Raw genomic sequence first — 15,063 nt, 5'->3', positions numbered from 1 at the left:
ACCTTGCGCTTGCCAGGCAGGCGCTTTGCCGCTGAGCTAAATCCCCAGCCCAGGGAGGAATGATTTCATCTTATGCGGCATATAGTCAGTGTTATTGTATTGTCTTATTGATATAGGGTTGATAGCAAAACCTTCACATATGATATAAGGTAAATATTTTAACTCCCAACCTGCTAGATGTCTGATATGTTGAGTTCATGTTCTCTAAAATCAAAGAATGAATTTTAGGAGCAACAGAGATTAAGAAATGTTAAAAACATTAGGAAATGTTGACCCAATGGGGTAAGACTGGTAATATTGATCCAATGGGGAAGCAAGTCACATAGCTAGTGGGCATGGAAAGATCAAAGAACTTCTCAGGTAGGGGATGGATCTGGGGTCTCAGTTGCCCACTGAGGTGACTTATTCCTAGCTACACTTGATTAGACCAGGTGTTATCACTTACATCATCCCTTGGGAAGTGGGTAGGCCTGATCCTTTCATTGTTATCTTTGTTTGTTTGTTGTGTTTTTTGGTTTTCTTCCGATACCAGGGATTGAACTCATGACCTCGCGTTTGTCAGGCAGGTGCTGTGCCGCTGAGCTAAATCCCCAGCCCTTTTTTTTTGTTGTTGTTGTTTTTCCAGTACCAGGAATTGAACTCACAACCTTGTGCTTGCCAGGCAGGCGCTGTGCCACTGAGCTAAATCCCCAGCCCCTCTTTTGTTGTTATCTTGAGATCTGGCCTCCAACTGATGCATCTCTGGCCACAGTTGTGTGTTTTCTTTCATCTTTTATTTTAACTCTCTCAAGGGCCCAAACCTATCTGACTGTCCATAATATTCTTACCTAATTTAACCACCTATAATATTCCCTCATCTGAGGAAGTATCCCGAACTGCTATGACGGGGTAAAGGGTGATGATCGTTTTGGCTATTCAGGCTGAAGCGACAGTAGCTGTGATTGGCCATCAGAGACACTCTCCAGAGGGTCTATCTGAAAGGTCTTCAGTAGGTGTTCTCATCTTGGATAGGTGCATAGCTGTAAGTCGGAAGGAGACAAAGACAAAGAAATAGGTAACTATGCATAAGCCAAACAATAAAATCAACAAGGCTATTACGAATATAACTTTAAAAATATTTTTACCAGAACCAGTAATAGCTTCCCACAAGAGGGTGAGAAGATCCAGAGAGTTTTAGAATCTGACATGGCATTAACCTGTCATTTAACGTCTTGAATAGTCATTGAGATATTAGCAAAAGTATTAGGACTATATACAGAATATTTAGCTTTTATAATTGTACATGTACCCCCTTGTGCTGTTATCAGATTGTCTAAAGCCATCCAATTTTGGAGGATGGCTTGCCTCATTAATTTTATTTTTTATTTAGGAGAGAAACACCAGTCCAGGTCATTTAAGGCTCACTGACTACTTAACAAGAGGAGCAGGCCACATATCTAGCAAGATGTTAGTTGTAACAACTCTGCATATTATTGTGCCCACACTAGAAAGGACGTGTTTGTTCCATGTGTTCACAGAAGTATTTGGATGATTGCTCACACTCAGTGACAGTTTCTGGTTCCCAGAGTTTGAGTCAGGTGTGATGTATCCAGGAGTCCAGGCCTGCTACCTTGACAGCTGAGGGAGTTGACAGGATCATGGTGTATGGTCCTTCTTAAGTTGGTCTTTGAGACACTTTGTCAGCTCCTTTTAGGTGTCTTCTATAGTGAATAACCACCACTTTGGAAGGCACATAGACAGATGATAAAAGTTTATCTATGTCCTCTGGTTATACTTTTCTGCTGGATGTTTAAGACCAACTTAAAATGAGACCTGTGTTAACCACCAGAGAAGGTTAAGCTAAAATGCAACAGGGGGCAACAAGACCCTAGAGCTCAGCTTTCTGGACACAGGCCAAGGGCCAGAAGATACAAGAGTAAACCAGAAGTCTGAGAAGAGACTACAGAGAAGGGCCATGCTTTCTATCCTTGGGCATGAGCCTGCTCTTCCATGAAATGCTCCTGTTACCAGATTCTGGGGTTCTGTAGACTCTTTCCAGGTCCTTGGTGTTCATCAGGCTGATGTCAGATCTAGGTCATCTTATCAAAACCCAGCTTGATTTCACACTGAAATTGAAGATAATGCTTCCTGATTGGCTGCAGATGAAGGGCTCGGAAACTGTGTTCTGTATTCATGGTTCCTGGATCTCTGATTGACAGGTGGCCCCATTTGCTCAGTCAGCTTGCCACACCCTAATTTCCTGCTTCATTCCTACATATATGAGAGAAGGTTCCCTCACCCTAAGTTCTCACATGCAGCTCTTCTGCTTTATTAGCCTTATGGACTTCTTTTATTTCTCAGGTCAGTACTTAAATTTGCCTGATCAAAGGTGTCATCTCATAATCATTCATTTATGCTATGAACACACATCTATCACAGCCTCGTCCTACCCTGCTCTATTTTTACCAAGGAACACACAGGGTTCATTAATACACTTGATCTCTTTCTTAGTTCATTCTATTTCTCTCCACTCTTGCTATGGAGTTTTGCTAAGCACATTTGTTATGGAGTCTGTAGAATTATGTCTGGCACACAATATATGTCTGCCAAAAGACTCTGAGGCCAAACTGACTAAGCTCCCACTCAACTAAGATCTCACATCAATAAAGAATAATTTGAATATATTAAAATTCATTATATATATATTTAAGTCTATTTTTCACACTAGTGCTCAAACACAAATTTTTAAAAATCAGTCAGTTTTGAAAGGAAGCACTTACTTCAGTCAAGTATTATTTTGCCTGATAAACTATTCCTTGAGGGAACCAAACCTATAATGAAGGACATTACTCCTTGTAAATAATAATCCTAGGACTGGAGGTTTAGCTCAGAAGTAGAATTCTTGCCTAGCAAGGCCCTAGGTACCATCCCCAACCAAACAAAGAAAAAGAAAAAAAGAAAGAAAGAAGAGGAGGAGGAGAAAGGAAAGGAGAGAAGAGAGGAAGGGAGTGAGGGTGAAGGAAAGAAAGATTTCTTGCTCTTACAGGAAGATGGAATAATGGCATTAAAGTATCATCACTTTGTAACCCTAATGAACTGAGTGATGTAAGGCGTGATCATGAAAAGTGATAAAGAAATATTGTACACTTTTTTTTTTTTTTTTTTGAGAAAGAGTATCGCTTTGTAGTTCAGGCTGGCCCTGGCCCTAAACTCACTATGTAGCCCAGGCTGGCCTTGAACTCAAGACAATCTTCCTGCCTCAGCCTCCCAAGTGCTGGGGTTACAGGTGTGTGCCACAACTGGCATTGTATTATGTGCTTCTTGATGGGAGCATACAATCTTACTCAAACTAGGCTTGTTTTTGAAAAATGAACTTGAATTTGATCAAGCCTCCATATTTAACCATCAATTTAAAAGTAACTCACAGGCCAGAAGAGCATGCTAAATGACAACACAGCTATGGAACAAGCAAAACTGAAGCTAAGAGAATTTAACAGAACAAATTATCTAGTTTCTGCGACATTAGCAATGGTCAAGTTGCGGGTGGGGGCCCTCTGGGAGGGGATGATCGAGGTAGAAATTTAACAAGAAATGAAGAGTTGTAAAAGTCTGTTACGTGGATGATTCATACATGTCTGCAAAAGAACAGACTAGAAAAAAGGTAAGATGACCATGGAAATGACATTGGCTGGGTATTAAATGACTGCATGAATTATGGTTATTTTTAAGGGCGAAGGAAGCAAGAAGCCTTCGTATCTAAACGTACTAATATAGTTATGGGTGAAATGATATAAAGTTCTCGATTTTTCTCCAAAATAACCACTGAGAAATGAATGTATAGGCCAAACAGGATATTGGGAAATGTCAGAGGAGGAGAGAGGTTTTAGAGTAGACGAGAAAGGAAAAGAAAAGGAAGGGAGAACAGGAAGCTCCAGAGAAAGCAGACGGGAACTGCGCACCTCCTACCACTAGAGGTCAGGGGAGGAGCGTTCCTTGATGCCCTGAAGGCTGGGCTGCTCCTCCAAACGCTCTTTGAGGGCCTTGAGATTCCTCAAAAAGGAGAGACTGAGACAAGGGCTTCCATGCAGAAGGTGATGTTAGGAACAGACCAGGTGGATTAGTGGGGGGACCGGGAAGAATCCGGGAGGGAAAAGGAAAACCAATCCACAGCCATAATAAAATCTAGCTGTTTGCCACTTTAAGAATCTGTGCCACGATGTGGGGTCTTTTGAGGGACCGGAAATTGTCCCAGCAGAGGGGGTGGGCGGGGACGTTCGCTCTTTAGCTCCCACCCTCCGCTCAGAGGAGGGCTGCCTAGAGCTTATTTCCTTCTCACTTTCAGGTTTCCACATACAGTAATGATTCCCACTACCTGTGGCCAACCATGATCCATAAATATTAACCGGGAAATTCCAGAAGTAACAGTGTATAAATTTTCATTTGTGCCATCTCAAGCAGCGTGATGAAATCTCAGGCGATCCTACTCCATCCTTGCCGAGAGCCGAATCCTCCCTTAGTCCAGAGTACCCACGCTGCAGTCACCCAGTAGCTACCTCTGTGAGCGACTACCGGGACATCACAGTCTCCTGTCCAGGTAATCCTTATGCCAGGGCCTAACACTGTGTCACCTTAGCATGCAATCCTCCTGACTTTCCCCATCACACCAGCACTATATCATCTCACACGGGTGAGTCAAGTCCTTCCTTCTCCCTGTGCCTCTGGACTTCCTGGATGCATCGGGGGCAGGCCAGTGAAGCTGAACATTATCACAGCAACACATGTACCCCGAGAAGCGGATACTGTCTTTGTGCTACCAAGGGAAAACCCAAATAAATCCTCTCACTTCCCTTGCTTTTAGTAGATTTTTTAAATCACTAATTTTGGAGGCCACGCAGCTGAGCCACAGATTACCAGACTCCCGCTGGCTTCCCTGTAAATGGCACTGCTGACTGTGTTGCCGGCTAATTCTTAGGTTTGCACGCTTAGGTTTGTTTGCTGGCCGCTGGCCAAATCAAAGGAGGTCATTAAAGGAAAAAGGATTTATTCAAAGTTAGTTCCAAGGAGATGGAGAGGCCTATTTGCCTCAAATCACCATCTCCCTGTGTATGGGTGGGGAAGGGTCTTTCGCAGCAAGGAGGGGAGGGGAGGGAGCACAGAGAGACAAGCAGATCTCCACACGTGCTTTCCCGTTTCAGCCATCTTTGGTCCGGTCCTGCCTTGTGGAAGGGAACCTGGCTTTCACCTCCCACGCCTGGCACTTGTGTATTCTTTTGTCAGGCTGAGGGGAGGAAGCGCTGGTTGTGTGCTCAGCAGGAGGAAGTTTAGGAGGAACTGCTTATCTCCAAGAGAACAAACTCTAACTTTGACAGTACCATTTTGCAGTGCCCGTGACCACTGAAGCTGCCTAATAGACTGAAGCTGCCTAACAGACTGAAGCAGTGAAGCTGCCTTTCAGGATCTTTGCCTGTCGGAGCTGCTTTTCTGTCACCTTTCCCAGGTTTCCATGGGACAATGGCCCTTCTGCTATTGTCCTCCATTCTTCAGTGAAAGACCTCTTTTGTATCTTCATGATTAGCTCCAGGTTTAGCTATTCCAAAGAACTAAAAAGACGTGAGTCAGACTGTCACCAGACAGGGTCCTACAGTAACCGGGTTTCAGAGTTCATAGCAACCCGAGCACTTGTGTCAGGGCACCAGACAATGGACTTGAAGACAGAGGAGGTGAAGAGAAGGGAAGTTTTATTGGGCGAAATAACCTAGGCAGTTTATTTGGTTAATAAGTTTTATTAGGAGAAATAAACTAATAAATTAGGCAGGAGGGACTCCAAAAATGGGTTGTTGCTGAGGCTTCCTGTCTAGTGAGGTTAGGGTTAGGGTTAGGGTTAGAGCAAACTGTAACCAAACTATAGAATTACAACACAGCCACTTGGTTAATATTGATCTAGTAGAAAAACAAGTCACATAGCAAGGGTATATCTGCAGCATCACGTACTTTAGCTTTCCTGTACTTTTGACATAGAGAACAAAGGCATTCCCGGAAGGGCGTTCTGGTCACCTGTCTACGTGTTTGTTATGATATTCAGGCCTACTGGACCAGGTTGTGTGAGTTATAATGCAACTTCAAACTGTTATTTGTCTCTGGTGAGGCTTGCAGCCCTGTTATCAGGGTTCTAGGGTACTTGGGTTCCTTCTAGGGATCTTTTCCATATTCTTCTTGTCCTGTATGAAGAATTGGACAAGACAGGTGCCAAAGGTAGTAAGGTATTACATTTACTAAAGGTAGAAAATTGTATTTTGTGTCTTCCATTCTGACATCAGATCTAGGCCATCCTATCAAAACCTACTTGAATTCACACTAGAATTGAAGATGGCATTTTCTGATTGGTCCCAGGTGTAGGACTTAGACACATGTATCCTGGATCTCCATGACTGACAGGTCACACCCACTTGCCCAGCTGGCTGACCATGCCCTAGTCTCCTGCCTCTGGCTGAGCCATCCCACCTCCATTTTGAGGCCTGCTTTCTACAACTCAGCTCTTGACCACAGGCCTGGTTTGCCTCATCTCTATTCTGACTCCATCTTGGGCTCTGTCCCTTGCTAACTGTCAATCACTCTACCTCACTTAGCTATAGTAGGAGATTTCCAAAGGGGTCATGAGGAAGCTAAACCCACCTAAACATAGAATTAAATTGTAGATTCCCTGATTCCTGTCACGGAAAAAGAATTTTTAGGATGTATCAGGAAGAGCCATAAAGGGACTTACTAGGCACAAACTTAAAAGTACGCACTCATAGAAAGAGTGTGGTCCCTCAAGAAAGGAAAGTGTCTTATAACCTGTAGCAGGATATTTTTTTATAGGCTCTTGGGGTACCTTTAATCTAGGATGTATATTCCTACTCTCTGTAAGGTCATCCATCTGGGGCTCTGTTAGAATGCATTTTTTTTGTTTTTGTTTTTGTTTTGTTTTTTGGAATTGGGACTCAAACTGAGGACCTCACACTTGCAAGGCAGGCACCTTGCCACTGAGCTATATTCCCGGCCCTTCTCTTAGAATGCAAACCAAGGGGCTGGGGATTTAGCTCAGTGGCAGGGTGCCTGCCTAGCAAGCGCAAGGTCGTGAGTTCAATTTCCAGTAATGGAAAAAAAACAGAATGCAAACCATTCACATGTGGTTGAAGTTTAGATCTGCTGCCCACTACCATTGCTGCTTTCTTGAGGATAGAGGAAGTGTAAGTTACAGCACAGGGCCCAGGGCCCAATTTATAGGTTTAATGTGTCTTTAAGGCCCTTGGGATTCTTTTTTTAAGTGAATTTCCTGGAAGGGAAAAAGACTTGAGTATATTTTGTACCCTAAATCTTCAATTTTCTAAAAAGTACAATTTTTAAATTCCAAGTTTCCTTATCTCTTTATACCTGTAATTTTTTTCCACCCTACCTCTGTAAGATCTTCTAATCAGTAACTTTTCCTTCGACTTACAAAGGCCAGGATTTGTGACCTACAGATAAGCTAGGAAAAAATAGGCCACCCAAAGTGTGTAATTGCCCTGGTGCCCATCTGATATGCCTCAGAAGAAAAAAATCCCTGTAAAAGCCTTGCTCCTGAATCACCAAGCAACATGGCTTTTTGTTTAAGGTGAGTTGGGGGCTGGGGATTTAGCTCAGCGGCACAGCGCCTGTCCTGCAGGTGCAAGGTCGTGAGTTCAATCCCCGGTACCAGAAAAAAAAAAAAAAAAAAAAAAAAGAAAGAAAAAGATGAGTGTCCTCATCCGCCCACTTCCTGGCTTCTTGCCACTACACCTCCTTTGCGCTCCATTACTCTTACCTCTGACACGTTTGGTTTCATCCAGTAGCGGCTGGACCAGACCTGCTTCACGATGACATTTGGAACGTTTCAAAGTTCCTAAGGGCAGCCTAGGAGTTAATCCAGGACAGTGGGTGCAGAGGCAGAGGAAGGGAGCAAAAAGAAAGGCGGTGTAGGAGGCAAACGGAGCTTCCACTTGTGGGTTTCAGATCTGTTAACAATACAAAAAGAAAAGCCCCCCCTTTCTTTCCCTTCGGAAAAAAACAGGCGGCCACCAGCGTCCAGCAGCTCCCGGCCTGCACGCGGGCATGTGGGGTGCGGGGCTGGGAAGCCCCCGAGCCTGGCCTTCCCCGCAGCCTCCAGGGCTCAGGGGTACAGGGGAGAAAGTCGTGCAAGGAATGCAAATCTGCTGGGGGGCTCAAGTGAGGCTGGCTGGACGTCCCCCTCCTCCCCTAGTTCCCTAATCCGTGCGCTGAGAGGACAGAAAGGAAACAGAAAGTTCGAAGGGCTCGGTTCCTCCGCCAGCAGCTCGCCTGAGTTTTCACATCCACAAGCGGTGGCATCTCCAGTTTGTCCGCGAATTCACAGCTTTCTAATCATACAATTGCATTTCTTTTTCTTCGTGAAAACCTGAGCGAATGTGATCTCTGGAGTCACAAATACTGGGGGATCTTGGAATCCCATGGAAAAGTGTGTAATTTTTTGGTACTGAAAGTAGTATGAGCCGGGCGTGGTGGCGCATTCCTGTGATCCCAGCGCTCGGGAGGCTGAGGCAGGAGGATCACTGTGAGTTCAAGGCCAGCCTGGACTCTGTAGTGAGATCCTGTCTCAAAAAGAAAGCAGTATGGATGCATATTTCTTAAGAAGTGGAATAGAAAGAAATTCACGCTCCCTTCCTCCATGGTCTGTGTTCCTCTGTGTCAGTTATTGGGTGCAGGAAACAAGTCATGTCCAAAAACATTAAATAGAAAACTCCAGAATAAATCATAAGCTTTAAAACACCTTTGCTACAATATATTATTATAATTTTTGGAGTTTGTTTTTGTTTGAGACAGGGTCTTGCTATGTAGTTCAGGTTGATCTTGAGCTCGCTATGTAGCCCAGGCTGGCCTCAAACTCATGAAGATTTTCCTGCCTCAGCTTCCCACATGTTGGGATTACAGGCATGTGCCACCATGCCAGACTCTAATAGTTCTGTTTTATTTTTAGTTCTTGCTGTCCATGTCTTACTGTGGCTAATTTATGAATTAAATGTTACCATAAGTGTGTAGGCATAGGAAAAACATTATAGATATAGATGGTTGATACTGTGCATGGGTTGACCTATCTACTGGGGTTTTGGAACATGACCCCCAAGGATAAGGGAGACCACTGTGTTTCAAAGGCTGTAGGAGGGGCTAGGGATTTAGCTCAGTGGCAAAAAGCGCCTGCCTGGCAAGCGCAAGGTCGTGAGTTCGGTTCCCGGTACCAGAGAAAAACCAAAAAAAAAAAAAAAAAAAACAAAGGCTGTAGGAATACAGTTTGAACTGGAAGACCACTCTGACCTCCACTTGCTTGTGCTTATAAAGAATTTTGCAATGTAAATGGCATTAAACCTCTCAAGTAGAAGGAATTACTATTTTAGCTAGAAAATATGACAAAGTAAAAAGTTAAACACACCAGCTGAGTTGTAAGTTCTTCATTTAATTGTCAACAGTAGTTTGGTGTCTATGATGATGAGTATCTATTTGAGTATATAATAGAACAAGGTGTTTAAAAACCTGGAATGATTAAGGTAAATCTTCCGTCCTTCCTCTGACCCTGCCTTAACTGACCCTGCGTCAGAATCCTGGCCACCCGCAGGTGGCTGCTTTTATAAATCCTTGCACGCCTTCCCGGGGCTCTTTGTTTAACGAGGTCATTAGACGCTCTTTGGCAGCTTGCTTTGATCACTTCACATTAAATAATGGGGAATTCTCTCCAGGAGAACTGCATGAAAGTCATCAGCCCTTTCTCCCCCTTGCTACATACCACTGTGTGGCCGTAGCTTAAAACACTCAATCATCCCCCAGAAAACGCCTTTTAGATGCTATGAGGGATACAATGTCATAGATGCAACCTGTCTGCATTTGAAAGGCTTTGAAAGTGTTCTATTAGTCCGCGTTTGCAGTACATAATGTTCTTATCCTGGTGTGGAGCTGGTTCGTGTACATAATGCATCTTAGTTCCTTGTTTCTTTTTTCTTTTTTTAGTCCCTTTTTTCATCCCCTCTGCTCTGCTTCCAATAAATCAAACACACAAGCTTAAACATTGCATCATTTCTCTTACATGAGAAACTCAAAGGAGAATTAAAACTTTTTGAAAAATAAAATTATGAAAGAGCCAGGCGTGCTGGTGCACGCCTGTAATCCCAGCACTCAGGAGGCTGAGGCGGGTGGATCATTGCAAGTTCAAGACCAGCCTGGGCTACAAAGTGAGCTCAAGGACAGCCTGAACTGCATAGTGAGACCCTGTCTCAAAAAGACAAAAAAACAAAAACAAAATAAAATTATGAAAAAATTTCTAAAACCAAAGAAAAAAACCACTAACACAAATTCTCTGTACCTGTCTTTTAAAATGGAATAGTCTCAACTCCACTCAATATATGCCACAACATGGAAAACACTGTAGCCGGGAAGTCACATTAAGTAAATTATAGGCGGGGCTGGGGATTTAGCTCAGTGGCAAAAAGCGCCTGTCTGGCAAGCGCAAGGTCGTGAGTTCGGTTCCCGGTACCGGAAAAAAACAAAAAACCAAAAAAAAAAAAGGAAGTAAATTATAGGCTGAGTGTGGTGGCACACACCTGTAATCCCAGCACTCAAGAGGCTGAAGCAGGAGGATCACTGTGAGTTCGAGGCCAGCCTGGGCTACAAAGTGAGTTCAAGGCCAGCCTGAACTGAATAGTGAGACCCTGTCACCCACCCAAAAAAAGAAGTGAATTACACCTGTAATTACAGTTCCACACTTGTGATCCTGTTAGGGTCGAGACACTTGCCGCGTGAAGGAAGACTCCAAGAGACGCTCTCTCATGCAAAAAGCAAGGGGATTTTATTCACCAAGCATGCATGGGGCTCACTGAGCTCGCAGGAACAGAGAGCCCCGAGCCAGGTCAGTTCTGGCTCTTTAACCCGAAAAACCACAAAGGAGGGGGCTTGCAAGCGTCATTACAGAAGCAGATGGCATTGGTTAATACACATAGTTTTTTACACTTATTGGGCCTCTATGATGTATAGTGTGCAGGAATGCAGAGTTTTTCTGCTTATGGGCAAGGGGAGGGGGAGATATCTGTGTCAACACCAGATGTTCTTTCTTCCAAGGACAGAAGATAATGCTCTGGCCCTTCTGGCGCTCCCTCCTTTCCGGGCAATCTCAAACCTGTTGAAACTGTTTATCTATGAGTCACAAGAAGCCTTATTTTTACATTTCCACAATCCTAGCATTCTAGGAAGCTGAGGCAGGAGGATTACAAGTTTGAACCCAGCCTGAGCAACTTAGAGTCTCAGTGAAACCCTGCCTCAAAATAAAAAATTTTAAAACTCCTGAAGATGTAGCTCAGTGCAAAGGCCCTGGTTTCAAACCCCAGTACCACCAAAACAAAAAGTGAGTGCAAGGTCTGGAGTCACGGTCCCTAGGTAGATGCAGAGGGCACTGGGTCTCTCTCGTAAGCGAAGCCCTGAGTTCAATCTCCAGCACAGCCTAAAACAAAAGTAGATGTAACATGAATTGCATACATGACACAGTCTACAAAATAACGGCACAAAGTGAGCCAATGTTTTTGGAAGCTGGAATATTCAATAAAATGTCACTAAGTAGAACTTGACAGCACATGCACTGCCTAAGTCATCATGATGAAGAGGCACTTACAGCATGCAAAAGAGGCCTGGTGTTAGCCGATCCATTCATGCTGCCTATCTTGTGGTTGAGAAATTCACCCAATCAGCTTCCTACTTGCAGATAGTCCATTTAGCAAGATTCAACACTGGTTTCGCTTCTACAGTTTCAAGAGAAATTGATAATTTTTGATATGAAAGTAAATATTTAGATTGAGAAAAGAAATTAGATAATTACAGCATTTTTTGCTCCCATAGTTTGTTTTGTTTTGGTTTGTTTTTTGGGTTTCTGTTGTTTGTTTGTTTGTTTGTTTGTTTGTTTTTTGGGTATTGGGAACCGAGCTCACAACCTCACACTTGCCATGCAGGCACTGTGCCACTGAGCTACATCCCTAGCCCCTGCAGCTTTTTTTTGTAAAACACCAAAGCCATCACAAATTCAGGGGAAATAATATATATTTAGTTAGTAACTGCCTGACAGCTGCCCATCCTTCTGTCTTCTAGTTGACTTTTATTTGAATGCTTCTATTATGTAATACCTTTGGGGAAAATATATGTCATTCAGCTTTTGCTAGCATAGTTAATTAAATCTAATTATTCATAGTTTAGAAAAGTTTCAAGTCCCAACTTATTGTGGACAATGTCATGTAAATGTTTAGGTTTGTTCTCAAAGTAAGGGAAATCACCAACAAATTTCATCCAAATTTGAATTTTTGTCAGGAGAGATGGTGCATGCCTGTAATCCCAGCACTCAGGAGGCTGAGGCAGGAGGACTGTTGCAAGTTCGAGACCAGCCTGGGCTACAAAGTGAGCTCAAGGCCAGCCTGAACTGCACAGCAAGACCCTGTTTCAAAAAGACAAATAATAATAATATTAATTAATTAATTAATCAAAATAAAAATATAGTCTAAGGTACTTCAAATAGCTTAAATAGCTTACCTTGGGCTGACTACTGCTCATGGACAGACTCCCCCTCACACACACTCTGTCTCTTTTCTAGAAGCTAGAGGGCATTTTTATGTCAAAATGCATATGGTAGCCTGAAAACCACAGCTGGCACCATGACACAGGTGATGGTTCCAGGAAGTCATTACTACCCCATGGAAATGTCTGCAAGCCACCACATCCCACTAAACACCAAATTGGTAATGTGTCCCCACATCAACATCCCCTTATGGGCCACTGTAACACCACAGCATTGAGAGAGTGGGCCAGGAGAAAGTCAGAACTGGAAAAAGTGCTTGTGCCCAGCATCAGTGCATTCAAGACGTGTCTGTGTTGCTCTGTCAGTCATTCGTTCCTCTTCATGGCTGTGTAATATTCTACTGTATGGTTGTATCCATTAGTGTTTCCACCATTGGTGGATTGTTTCCAGTTTGGGATGATTGTTAATAAAGATGCTGCAAATGCTTATTATTTGCAGGTTTTTATGTGAACACAGATTTTCATTTCAGTTGGGTGAATACCTGGGAGTGAAATTACTAGGTGATATGGTTAAATGTGAACATAATTTATCTACAGTCAAATGTACCCATTTAAATACATCATGGGCTAGTGTGGAAATTTTTCCTAGTCTCTAAATGTGTACATGTTATTGTGTATCAATTATACCTCAATAGACTTCAAGTCTGAGGGGTTTTTCATTATTTTGATTTGTGGGGGTGCTAGAGGTTGAACCCAGGGCATCAAGCATGCTAGGCAAATAAATGTTCTACCACTGAGCTACATCCCCAACACTTCTCATTTTTTATTTAAAGATAGGGTCTTATTAAATGCCTAGGCTGGGGGCTGGGGATTTAGCTCAGCAGCACAGCGCCTGCCCTGCAAGTGTAAGGTCATGAGTTTGATTCCCGGTATCAAAAAAATAAAAATAAAAATAAAAAAATAAATGCCTAGGCTGACCTCAAATTTTCGATCCCTGTGCCTCATTTTCCCAAATAGCTTGGATTACAGATGAGCACCACCACACCCAGCTCCGAGGCACCTTGTAAACCATAATGTTTGGAATTCTCCACTGAATATACATGGAGCTTGTAACAGGACACCATTTTTCACCGAAAAGAAGCACAATTCCTTGGAGAAATGGCTGCTTGCTGGCCTGGGGCAGGAAGGACAGGACCTTGTCACACAGGTGTGTGGGGCAGGATCCCAGGACAAGAGCCAATAGCAGGAAGAAAGTCTGAGCTACAAGAAAAATGACTACACCTAGATAGGTAGGAATTGCCAAAGCTGAATCAAGAAGATATAAAAATTCTGAGTAACCCAGTATCAGTTAAAGAAATTGAAAACATAATTAAAAACCTACTAACAAAGAAAAGGCCAGGGCCTGATGGATTGACAGCTGAATTCTACAAGAAATTTAGAGAGATTTAATGTCAATGCTCCTCAAACTTTGAAAGGGAAAGCAATTCTCCCCAACTCATTCCAGGAGGCAAGTATTATAAGGATACCAAAATCAGAGAAAGACCCAACCAAAAAAGAGAACTACAGGCCAATCTTCCTAATGAACATACATGCAAAAGTACTCAATCAAATACTAGCAAACAGAATTCAGCAAATCATCAAGAGGGTTATATACCATGACTAACTGGGATTCATCCCAGGAATGCAGGAATAGTTTGATATTTACGCAAATCAAAAAATGTAATACACCATATTAACAGAATCAAAGACAAAAACCACGTGATCATCTCAACAGATGCAGAAAAAGCTTTTGAGAAAGTCCAGCACTCATTCACGACAAAAACTCTACAGAAAATAGGAATAGATGGTCTTTACCTCAATGTGATAAAAGCCATCTATGACAAACCAATGGCAGACATCATACTAAATGGACAAAAACTGAAAAGTTTCACTTTAAAATCAGAAACAAGACAAGGATGTCCACTGTCACCACTCCTTTCAACATAGTTCTGGAAACATTAGCCAGAGCAATTGGACAAGAGAAATAAGAGGAATAAGGATGGGAAAGGAAGAAGTGAAATTATCATTATTCACAAATGACATGATACTGTACATGGAAGACCCCAAAAACTCCATCAAAAGATGCCTAGAATTAATAAACAAATTCAGTAGCATAGCTGGATATAAAGTCAACACTCAAAAATCAACAGCATTGCTATACACAAACAACAAACACCCTGACAGAGAAATTAGGGAAACCATACCTTTCACAATAGCACCCAAAAAATTGAAATACTTAGAAATCAATCTAACAAAAGAAGTAAATGATCTACCCAGTGAAAATTACAGTACTCTGAAAAAAGAGATTGAAGAAGATTTCAGAAAATGGAAAGATATTCCTTGATGATGGATAGGAAAAGTAAACATTGTGAAAATGGCCATACTACCAAAATTGTAATACAGATTCAATGCAATTATGATCAAAATATCATTAGTCAATGCTCTGGGAGGCTGGAGAGAAAAAGCTACAAA

At 42.6% G+C, this 15,063-nt stretch overlaps 1 long non-coding RNA gene across 1 annotated transcript in view; it reads right to left on the bottom strand.

Annotated features, from left to right (window-relative positions):
* LOC106147436 overlaps nt 1-8,244 on the bottom strand; it is an 11,408-nt gene extending 3,164 nt beyond the window's left edge. Inside the window, exons 1-2 of the long non-coding RNA XR_001232340.1 lie at nt 7,802-8,244; nt 828-1,019 (exon numbers count right to left, since the gene is read on the bottom strand). This is a non-coding gene — a long non-coding RNA (uncharacterized LOC106147436). The remainder of the gene's footprint in view (nt 1-827; nt 1,020-7,801) is intronic.
* Nucleotides 8,245-15,063: the final 6,819 nt, after the last annotated feature.

This window comes from Chinchilla lanigera, unplaced genomic scaffold, assembly GCF_000276665.1.
Source record: "Chinchilla lanigera isolate Chin_1 unplaced genomic scaffold, ChiLan1.0 scaffold00158, whole genome shotgun sequence".
Taxonomy (NCBI): domain Eukaryota; kingdom Metazoa; phylum Chordata; class Mammalia; order Rodentia; family Chinchillidae; genus Chinchilla; species Chinchilla lanigera.
Note: the sequence above shows the minus strand (reverse complement) of the source record. Positions and strands in the feature narration are given on the sequence as shown.